General features: G+C 36.6%; 1 protein-coding gene and 1 pseudogene across 1 annotated transcript in view; both read right to left on the bottom strand.

Moving 5' to 3' along the window:
- Kif4a (kinesin family member 4A) overlaps positions 1 to 12106 on the bottom strand; it is a 115217-nt gene that overhangs the window by 66489 nt on the left and 36622 nt on the right. The gene's annotated exons all lie outside the window — the stretch shown is intronic.
- LOC111757137 (protein DBF4 homolog A-like) lies at positions 1163 to 4098 on the bottom strand (annotated as a pseudogene).

Here is a 12106-nt window from a genome sequence, read left to right as displayed (position 1 = left end):
TCGTTAATTTCTTATAGTGGCTTAATGTATAATTTAAATTTTACTGTAGGGATATATAGGGGGAAAACAGTATATATGTGATTTGTTACTATACCATTTCAGGGATCCACTGCAGATCTTGGAACAAATCCCTTGTGGATATGGAAAAATGACTGTTTCTTTCCTTCTGTTAACACTGGGATCAGGCTGCTTTTTGCCCTCAAAGCATACTTATGATCCTTCATATTTTTTTATCTAGGTATTTATTAATAAAAAACTTTGCTCTTATTGCTTTTGCTGCCTCCTTTAAGTTTTGGCATTTTGTATTTTCCATATTTGTTTGTCTCATTTTTTTAATTCTGAAGAGAATAAAACAATCAAATGAAACAAAACAAAGCAGTGAAAATATTATTGGATTTCAAAAACAAGATAGAAGGAAATCTCCCATAATTACTATATTGTATACTGTTATCCTCTAAACATATGTTCAGACTACTGGCTTTAGGCCTACAAAGGGAATCAAACAATATAAGCATTAAGTTGTTTTTGTAGCTCAGTTGCTATCATCCCAGCCTGTGTACCTCTAATGAGCCAGTAGCCTACAGGAGTGGGCGGAGATTGTCTCCCAACCCACTCACGTGCCAGCTGGCTCACAGGAAGGGCAGGTTGACTTGGTTTTCCTCTTGGCCCACAACCTAAAATTCTCTTTTAAATTCTTCATTGATCCATATGACTTCAGGATATTATTTAATTTTCATGTATCTGTGAATTTTCTAAACTCCTCATTACTGACTTCTATTTTCATACTGTCATGGCTAAAAACATGCTTTATATTTCCGTTTTCTTAAATATGATACAATTTGTCTTGGGGTCTACTGTAAAACTTATCCTGAAGAATGTTCTGTGTGTACTAGAGAAGAATGTTTTATATTTTGGAAGGAATGTTCTTTATATCAGTTAGATCTATTTGGTCAAAGATATCAGTCAAATCCAGTTTCCTTATTCAATTTTTTTAAATTCGTAAAACAAGAATCCAGATTACTTTATAATTTTCTACAACAGATGTTCAGTTCTGTAAAATATGCAAATATCACCTTTAATATTTAAATATGGCTCTACAAAGTCAGCAAAAGTCTAAGAATTATTATATACATATATAAAAATTGCAAGAATGTCTTGTCACTTATGAAATATGCGGTTTTAAAGAGTAAAAGTCAGTAAATATACAAGTTGAAATGGAAAAGAAAAATGCTGATAATAGATTTGAACAAATATTTGCCCTTTTCCCAAATATCTAAAATATTACATATACCACTGTTTTCAGCACAGCTTATAAAACTCAAAAATTCTTATTACTTTGCACTAGTCTGAAATAAGTCCAACAGAGATTGTACTGGTGAGCTACAAATCTGGTTTTCTTCTTATACAACAAGAAATTCAGTTCTTTTGTTATCTGATTTAGCACTTGTTCAAAGTACAGTACAGGTAGTACAATGGGAGATAGGAGACCACTCCCTTACACCCTCTAGAGACTGGGCAGCATTCCAGGGCTAATTCAATTTCCACTGTTCTGAGAGAAATAGAAAATAAAAAAAAAGACCCAGGAAATCCCTGAAGCCCCTGGCCACAGCACATGCTCCTTAATTTTTTGGCCTGATCTTCAGTAGACTTGTCCCCCTATTAGAGTTTCATTAATGGTTCATAAATATGAATTGCACCTCATCTATAATTTAATCAGAATGAACTGTGGAAAAGTGCTGTGCATTAGAAGCCCCTAAAGATGATTCGGTACCCTGTCAATCATTCCTGTCAATCTTACCTAGAGACGTAATGAGAGACACCTGGGTAAGGGTACATATCTTTATATCCCCAAATCTGATTTATCTATACCCTGTGCTATACTTTTTATTCCCTGTTGCCCCTGAAACTACTTTTCTGCTCTGCCCGCCTTTTTGTTTCTGCTGAAATAGATCTTCCCTGACCATATCTTCCTGTTATCTTCAGTAAGTGTAGCTGCTTTTCTTTTACCACTGGGTATACACTTGCAATTTATTGCTTATCATACACAAGAGCCTGGAAACTGTCAGCATCATATGGTAACATTTCTAGATTTTCTTTTTTATTTCATCCTAATAATATTCTCACTTTTTGGTGGATTTTGCCTTCAGGTAAATTATCCAAATTCGTGATTTACATTCAATGAGTTCCTTGGTAGGATAACAGGATGGACATTTTGCCTTTATTATTAAGTGCTCTTTTGCACTGTTTATTGTTATTAGACCAGAATCATGATCAAATATTGAATAAGTTATTTTCCTTTATATCTTCTGCTGGCTAAAGTGTAGTATATGACTTGGACAATGATCTACACTTAGTTTTTCTAAGTCATTATCACTTGTAATTAATTCATGCTTAGAAATGTCAATGATGCATTCCTACTTGTTTTTACATGGAAGTAGCTGTGTAAAATTCTGTTTTTGTTATTTTTTGCTGCATTTAACACAGGACATTCAACAGCCATTTTTTCATTAAGCCATCTCAATTTATTTCATGGGTAAGGAGAGGGTTCTGAAATGAACATAAGGTTTTGTTCAGGTTCCAGAATTTCTTCATCGGGAAGTTCTCCTTAATCATATGTACATTATTTTTCCTGAATTTCTTGTGAGAAGTATGTTACAATTCTAGCTTTTCTTTTGTTTTAGTCTTTTTCTAGACATTTGAAGAAATAAGAAGGGATCCAACAATGTATTTTATTCTTTTCTTTTTTAGGTGTATTTCTTTCATATTCCACAAAGTGAAAAACTAACTTAGATATAATATCATCAACAACTTGATACCAGTTATTGTGTACAAAGTTCTTGTGTTGTTCACTGAGGTGAGTTTTAAGATCTTCATATTTCTATAAGCAACATTCATAATATGCTCTTTTTATTCCTATTTCAACTGGAGTTAAAATGTGGCTCTACCATATTTATCACCATTCATTTGGATTCTTAGTTTACCCTGAGTTTGCTTCTGGATATCAACTTATCTACAACAAATGGATGGTAAGGCTTCTGAACTGAATAGTTTATAAAAAGGCATATGATAAACTGAAACAAAATGGCTTACAATGTTGGCTCCAATCTTCTATTTTTACAAACGGCTTTCTGAGTCTTCCTGCTCTTGATTTTTGTGTTCAAATACCAACTTGTCCCCACAATTGTTTGAGTAAATACAGGTCTTTTCTTTTGTTTGAATGTAGTATCAAATGTCATCAATATGAACTTCTTACTCCTCATAATAAGGCATTTGATAATATACTATTTGAAGGAATAAGATTATGATCTTATTTATTTATTTAGGTGCTGGGAATTGAACTCACGACCTTACACTTGCCAGGCAGGCACTGTGCCACTGAGCTATATCCCCAGTACAAGAGCATGACCTTTAATAGCTTTGTCAACTAAATTTCCTTTGCTTAAACATACTATAAAAAGACTGTGTTTGGAGACTTAAATTCCATCATAACTGAGATGAGGTGAAGTGGTGTCTGCAGTATACATAGATTCTGGATGTGGTATAGAAATTCAACTCAGTGTTTGTGCAAATTTTGCTTCTTTTTTATTTGAAAAAAGAGAATTGATATGTTTGCTAAGAAGTTTTTTTAATTTACCCTCCTGGATCCTTTATGCCCTTTTGCAGTTTTCAGATGAGGTAACAGTAGGCAAGCCAAGGTAAAATAGTTTTCCCCAAAGTGGCTTACATTTGGATTTCACTAGTCTATTATCAGTTTTCAGAGATTTCGTAAGATTGGTCTGTTCTTTGCATTTTTGACTTGGATTTCACCCTGGAGATGTCCTTTGCTGAAGTCTTCATGCTCTAAAGTTCATGGCAGCCTCCTTGGGACCTACATGCTGGGTCCAGGCAGGGTGCCAAGTCAGATGACCAGGAAAACAATTATTCTCCATGCTGGCAAAAAAGTAGACAAGACAGCCACCGCTCTCTGTTGGCCAGAGTCTCCACACAGTAGAACTGCCGAATCTGTAGGCCAACTTTCCAGAGCTGGATCTGGATCCAAGGCACAGAGGAGGAAGGGGGAAAGACTGTTTCCTTATATGTGGATATTTTCTGCCCCATAGTGAATGTAGTATATTAAAATCCCCTAGGGCCGAGGATTTAGCTCAGTGGCTTAAGCACCTGCCTGGCAAGTGTGATGTCATGAGTGTGCTCCTTGGTACCAAAAATTTTAAAAAGTGCCTTATCACATATTATTGTATTACAGTTGACTTCTTACTTCAGATCGTTTAATATTGCCTTTATATATTTAAGTATTCCAATGTTAAATGTTCCTATGTTTCAGTAGAACTGTATGTGACCAAAATATACAGTGAATGTTTAAATCTTTAAAAAAAGACACATTGCCTATTAACTCCCCTCAAAATACTGCCCCTTGCTTCAAACACACTTATTCCAACATTCTTGCCATTTTCTGAAGCAGTGCTAGAAATTTTCTTTTGTAGTGTCTTTACCAGATATGATCAAATGCTGCTGCTAAGTGACATCCAATGAAGGCTCATGGAAACATTATGGCATTTCATTTCATCCACTTTGTTGGATCTGGCACTGTGTAACTTTTGATTCTTTCCTAAAGTGAAAATGACCATGAAAGGTAAATGTTTTGATTTCATTCAGTACTTCAAGGTACCCACAACAGTACAACTAAAGATGCTCATGAAAGTGGACTTTCAGAGCTGCTTCAAAAAGGGGCAAGAACAAAAGGATATGTGTGGTTAAAGTGAGGGCTAGTATTTTAGGGAAACTAATAGCAATATGTTTTTTACTCTAAACATTTTTAAAACTCACTGTATTTTTAAATCATACATGATATATACAATTATGTCTTCTTAATCTGACCCCTTTTATCATAAAAGGTTTTCTTTGTTTCTTTTCAGGTTTTGACTTAAAGTCTGTTTTGCCTGACATAATTACACCCCACTCATTTCTGCTTTTGATTTGATCAGAACATCTTTTTATAACCTTTTCAGTATGAGTACCCTTCAGAGACTAGGAAGTGAATCTCTTTTTGGCAGCATACAGTTGCTTTTAAAAAATCTATTCAGTTATTTTATGTATTTTCACTGGAGAATTCAATACATTTACATTCAAAGTAATTAGTGATAGGTAAGGACTATTGCCTTTTTGTTATTATTTGTTTCTTCTCTTGCTGTATTCTTTTGTAGTTTGATGGTTTTCTGTAGTGGTATGGTTTGAATCGTTTTTGTTTTATGACTCTCCAGCAAATGTTTCCTTTTTGGTCATTATAAGGCTTACAAAGAACATCTTACATTGATAACAGTCTATTTAAAGCCAATAACACCTTAGCTTTGATTGAATGCAATTCTACACTTTTGCTCTTACTCCCCATATTTTCTGTTTTTGATCTTTGAATTAACAACATTTTGTGACTTCCGGGAGAACATGGCAGACAGATAGCAGATACTACGGAGGCTCTCTGAAAGGCTTGGTTCAGAAGTCAGGAATGGTGCGGACTAAGGAGACATAAGCCGGTAGAGATATGCTCTGCTGACTCAGGAACGAACTGGGCTGAGAGAAACCAATTTGGAATACAGTCCTGGTGCTAAAACAGGAACAGAAAAGCCTCGGAGTGGAGGCTAGACCCTGCGCCATTGGAAGCCACGATTTGGGTTTCCCGCCTGGCCGCGGCTGGCTGCCTCTACAGCGGCTCGGCAAGGAGAGAGACGCGCAGAAGCTCTGAGAACGGGAGTCTGCGAACGGAGTCGAAAACAGGACGGGCAGGGAGGCGTACACTGACTTGTGGTGAGGTGAGTGAGAGAAACTGACACTCTACCACAGTTTGACTCCAGCGGAGGACTTTCTGGGATCCGGCAGTCCTGCGGGAGCAGGGCGCGGTGGCGACTCCAGCCACACATTCCCCTCTCGCACAGGATTGGGGAAAAGTGCCTGGCCTGCGTGACGCTGCTGGCAGACTCGGTAGGCTGGCCCAACCCAGATCCCAGAGCCTGACGGTGGCCCGGAGGGGCGACTCCCGCGTAGGCTGCCTAGTCCGTAACTCCCTGGTGTGCTGCGGTGGGTGGGAGCACCTAGCCAGCGCAATTCCATCAGGCTGTGGCGGACAGGGAGGGAAGCTGGGCCTCCTATGTAAGCTTGCATATATAAGGAACAGAGAATATGGGAAAAGGCAGCAACAAGAAAGGCTCCTCGGCCCCCAATTCTGAGAAACAGGCAATAGCGGACACCGCACCAATAGACATAAAGCACCATATAGAGAGCCTCACAGACCAATTCAGGAACGAAGTTATCAACGACCTGAAGCTAGAAGTATGCAGAATAGTTAGAGAAATGCTAAGCACCACCCAGGAAAAAACAGATGGTGGAATGGAAGAACAGAAAAAGAGGGGAAAATTGTTTGATGGAGAAAACAGAGAAAGCATAGAGTACGTGAAGCAGGTTCAAAGGGACTACCAAGAAACTAAGAAGTCTATTCAAGACTGGCATAACAGCTTAAAAGAAACTAAGGACAGACTATCTGAACTGGAGGGCAGACTTGTAATATGGGAGAATGAAATGAAAAACTTCTTAAAAATAACAAAGAAACAAACAGCAATAATACAAAGACAAGAAGATGATAAGAGGAGCCATAACTTAAGGATTAAGAACATAAAAGAAGAAGTAGGGACACAAACAAGTGAACTACAAAAGCTACTCACAGAAATAATCCAGGAGAATTTTCCTAATTTAGCAAAAGGTAAAGATATTCAGATGTATGAGGCATACAGGACCCCAGCTACCTACAACCCAAACAGAGCAACACCCAGGCATATAATAATAAAAATTCCAGAAATTCAATACAAGAACAGAATATTAAAAGCTGTCAGAGACAAGAAACAGACCACTTACAAGGGAACACCCATCAGAATTATAGCAGATTTCTCTGCACAAACCATCAAATCACGAAGAGCGTGGGGGGAAATAATTCAAGCTTTGAAAGATAATAATCTCCAGCCAAGATTGAGATATCCTGCACAACTGTCCCTGGAAATTGATGGAAAAACAAGGTGCTTCCAGGATAAAGAGGAACTGGGGGAATTTGCAACCACCAATTCAACTCTACAGAAAATATTGCAGGATATTCTTAAAAAAGAAAAATACAAAGAACCCAGAAATAGTGGCGGAGAGGCCACAACGAATGGAGCAGAGAACAAAATGAAGAAGACAAACTGACAGCTACTGACAGAAAAAGAGCTCAACAGAAATGAGACAGAGAAGATTGGGTGATAGGAACAGCTATTTTGGAGAAAATGACATCTTAATAGGTAATACTGATTTAGTATCATCTTGTTTTGAAGTCTCATCTAGCTTTTGTTCTTCTGTCTCCAATGGTCTAAATAGGTTGTATCTTATTGGATTTTATTATGTACGATAGTATAAGCAAAAACCTTTTAAAGACAAGGAGATTATACAGAAACCATTGTTCATTTTCTGTTAGTCAATTCTAAATACTCTGTAATGCTGTCATTCTCTTAAATGGTTTTACATTGTTTTGATATACTTAATGCTACAGTATACGAAGTTGTACTCAAGGACTTCAAGGAAAGAGTCAATATGGTAACTACTTTTGGGTCGGAATTATCTGGTGGTGAAACACTATTCTGCTTAAATGGTTATGTTTTGATCTGCGCTGTTTCGCTGTTATGCCCTCTTTCGTCCCAATCTCCACTCCATTATTTACTTTTTTATTTTTATCCATTTAATTAAAGGGAAAAAATTGCAGGATATATTATAGTAACCCACTATGACTTTCTATTATCTCGATTTGAAGCCCTGTATTACTCTCACCATCTTGTTTTTGACTGATGTTCCCCTAGTCTGTTTTGCTGGATAGTATCAGGTTCGAAAGTTTAGGCATCAGCTGTGAAGATAATAAGATTCATTATAATGCCCATTCTCGTTGACTTTTATCTACTTTTGAAGACCTACAATGTCTCCAATTGTTTGGTTTTGTCGGTTTTGTTCTTTACTGTTTTGTTCAATTGTATTATAACTAATGATATAGGCAATTCTATTAGAGATAGCGGGAGGCATTATGGTAACCATTGTTGATCACCTTGTATTATGTTTTTACATTATCTATTATGTCCACCCTTTTGACTTGACCGATTCTGTTCTGTTATGTCACATTTGGTTTTACTCGGGAACCGTGGGAGCAATGAAACCCAAAATGTGTAATAGTCATTGTAGAAAAGAGAGGAAAAGAAAGTGCTCTAAACTATATAACTGCATGTATATTTAAGTGTATAAGATAGAAAATGATATCACAGAGTTTTATTGGATCATTGAACAGAACTGTTTGCAGTATCATTGTTGGAATGTCCACTCTACAAGCTTTAATTTTGTGACTTGAACAATAATTTCTAAGATGACAATATGTAATCCATTAACTAGTGATTTCCTACTGTTCATTTTTTTTCTGTAAATCTGTATAACTTGTACCCTTTCACTGTTTTTTTTCTTTTCTCCTTAAATAAAATTTAAAAAAAAACCCAACATTTTGTAGTATACATCCCTTGATGATTTATTAGCAAGACATTAATTTTTTTCTTAAACCTTTTACTAGAGAATCATTAAAGTTCTGTACACAGAATCATTAAAGTTTGAGTATCTTAAATATTGTTCTGTATTACATATATCACTAGGTTTTGTGCTTTCGGTTGTGTCCGTGTATGTTTGTTACTGAGGATTGAGCACAAGGACCCGCATATGCTAGGCAAGCAACTTATCATTAAACTATATCTCCAGCCCTATAGTAAGAATCATGCTACTAATAAGGACACTTTTTTTCCACTTTAAATAACTTCCTTTAGCAGTTCCTATAAGGTAGGCCTAGTAGTGACTTCTGAGCGTTTGTTTGGGAAAGTTTATATTTCTCCCTCATTTCTCAAAAATAACTTTGCTAAGTATTCTTTGTTGGCGCTTGTCCTAATTACTTTTTTGTTGCAGGGAAAATATCTGGCACCCAAGAGTTAAAGGAGGTAAGCTTTATTTTAGCTTACAATTTGTAGAGGTTTCAGTCCATAGTCACCTGGCTCCACAGCAGAGGACAAACAGTTCAAGGCAGGGAAGGGAGGAAGTAGCAACCTTCCTTTTGCCTTCCCCTTTATTCCATCTAGGCTACCAGCCTATTGGATGATGCTACTCACACCCACAGTGGATCATCTCTTCAGTAGATCCACCATTCCATACACACGTAGAACAGTGCTAAACCAATCAATGGTTATTCAGGCCATCACAGCTTAATCTGGTATCACACACTCATGGTTTAGTGGCTCCCAAAAGCACCACCTATGAGCACATGAGGCTTTGGGAGTATAGCTAGATACAAATTATAACAGGAATTTTATTCCCTCAGCACTTTTAATATGCCATCATACTCTCTCCTTGTCTGAAAGTTTTCTTCTAAGAAGCCCAATTAGAATCATATTGGAACTCCTCTATATGTGATGCACTTATCTCTAACTGCTGTCAGAATTTTTAATTTGTGATTTTTGATAGATTATCATATATCTTGGTGAATTCATTCTTGAGCTCAATTTTATTGTGGTTCTCTGCTCTTCCTAGAATTGGAAGTTTTATTTAATTTTTGGTACTGGGGATTGATCCCATCAAGTGCTGCACTAAATCCACAGCCCTTATTTTATTTTGAGACAGGGTCTCACTAAGTTGCCCTAACTGGCCTAGAGCATGTGATTCTGTTTAGCCTCTCTAGTAGCTAGGATTGCAGATGTGTCCCATCATGCCATTCACTCATTTAGTGGTACTGGAGATTGAAACCAGAGCCTTCCAACTGAGCTATAAAAGCCCAACCCTTTCTTTTATTTTTTATTTCAAGACAAGGACTAAGTCACTAAATTTCCTAGACTGGGCTTGAACTTGTGATGCTATTGCCTCAGCCTCCCAGAGGACTAGGATTATGGACATGCACTACTGTACCCAGCTTCCATTATTTTTTAAAACATGATTTTTTCTGGTCCCTTTTTCTTCTCCTGTAGAATGATATATTTGACTTATTGATGGCATCCCATAATTCTAGTAGGTTTTTTTGACAATACTAGGGACAGAACCTAGGGCCTCAAATATGCTAGGTGAGCTTCTTACACAGCACTACATACCCAGCTCATGATAGGATAATTTCAAATGTTCTGTTTTTGAATGCCTTGTCAAGCCAGCTATTGGACTTTCTATTGCATTTGTCAGTTTGGTCATTGTACTGTTTATCTCTTGAATTTCTATTTGGCTTTATGTTTGTTTCTATTTCTTTATCAAAATTCTGATGCTATTCATACATTGTTTTGCAAATTTCATTTAATTTTTATCTGTATATTTGTGAAGTTCACTGACCATTTTAAAGAAAGTTACTCTAAACTCTTTTTGTCTTTTTTATAGATCTCATTTTCTTTAGGATCCATTGTTGGAGCTTTGGAAGTATCATTTCTTGAGTCTTTGTAATACTTGTTTCCTTCCTTATATTGCTATTAATGCATTATGGGTATTCTATGGCAGGAAGAGACCTTCACACTAGTCTAGTCTATGATTCCAGATGGGCCACCTGGTAATGACCTTGAAAGACCACAAATTACTTTCCATTTCTCTACATGCCCAGACAGCTGCCTTTACTCTGAATTTGTGGGTCATCCAGATAGACTCTGCTATCCAGCAAAACTGCTAAACTCTGCTATCAGACAAAGTTACTGAATGGGCAATTATATTGCTTCTGATCTGTCTGGACTACAGGATGTATTCCCTGGCTAGAAAGTACTGCTATCTGAATTCAGCATTTGGATGAGCACTATTGCTGGCAGGAACGTTGAGCTTTTACTATATTCTGGATGGCAGTCTTTGTGGACCTGCCTCTATGCTTTGTTTTTACCTGACTCCAGGTGGTCTAGCTTTATAGTCTCCCCTATATTCTGTGTTCCCTGTGAGATCAGCATAGAGTTGGCTTCCTTGGAAACAGCTTGGAATACTAGGAAAGCAGGATTTTCACCTTCCTGATTCTCTTCCCACCGTTGAAATTTTGGCCCTTAAGAACCTTGTTGTGCTGATTGGGATGAGGGAGAGGGGCAATACTGTCAAAGTGAGATAGCTTCTCCTATGAAGATTTTGATTCAGTTTCATGCTAGGTGATTCAGACTTAGTTCCAGGTTTTAGGTTTTCAATAAAATATTTTTATTTGTAGCAAGCTACAGGTTATCCTTTGATCATGTGGTGGGGAAATTAAGGTCTGAGACCTTCTATTTATAGTCTTGCTGATTTCACTAACCACCTTTTGTCTATCAGTTCATCTGTTGATGAACATTTGGGTTATTTCTACTTTTTAGCTATTGTGAATAATGCTGCTATAAATACGGTTGTGAAAACATGTTTTTAAGACCCTGCTTTCTAATTTTTTTTAGAAATATACCTAGAAGTGGTATTGCTGGATAATACCATAGGACTATTTCCAATCTTTTTGGATTCTCCATACCATTTTCCATGGTAGTGATACAATTTTACAATCCTAGGACAGTATATAGCAGCTATTTTTTAATATCATTACATCCTTGCCAATACTTGCTATTTTGCTACTGGATATTTTTAAATAGCTTATTTATTTAGTTAACAGCAGTCATTCTAATGAATGTGAAAGGATACCCCATTGGGATTTTTTATTTACATTTTCCTGTTCTTAGTAATTTTTTTATATAACAAGACTCTTGTATCCATTATATTTTTCAAAACTAAGATATAAACAAGCAATTAAAACTAATCAAGGTATGGAGGTGATCTAAAATGGAATATAAACAGTGACTGTGGGAAACCATATCCTACCTCAATACACTTAAGTTTAAAAGCTGAAAAGGCTATATACGTAAATGTTGTGCTCTAGTTTATAAAGTGTTTCTCACAGGGGTATGCGTTAGCAATTCTGAATCTTCTTTTTGTATATACTAGAATTGAACATGTAATATGAGTTAGGTTTCTCACTATTAGAAAAATAAATTATAAAAAAGAAGAGAGAAAAGACTAAAATGAATCCTGTAGTATGAGAACAGGATGACAGTTAAAA

Source organism: Cavia porcellus, unplaced genomic scaffold, assembly GCF_034190915.1.
Source record: "Cavia porcellus strain 051 isolate PalLab524CR breed Dunkin Hartley unplaced genomic scaffold, mCavPor4.1 scaffold_3, whole genome shotgun sequence".
Lineage (NCBI taxonomy): Eukaryota > Metazoa > Chordata > Mammalia > Rodentia > Caviidae > Cavia > Cavia porcellus.
The sequence above is the reverse complement of the archived record's forward strand: the minus strand, read 5'-3'. Positions and strand labels throughout refer to the sequence as shown.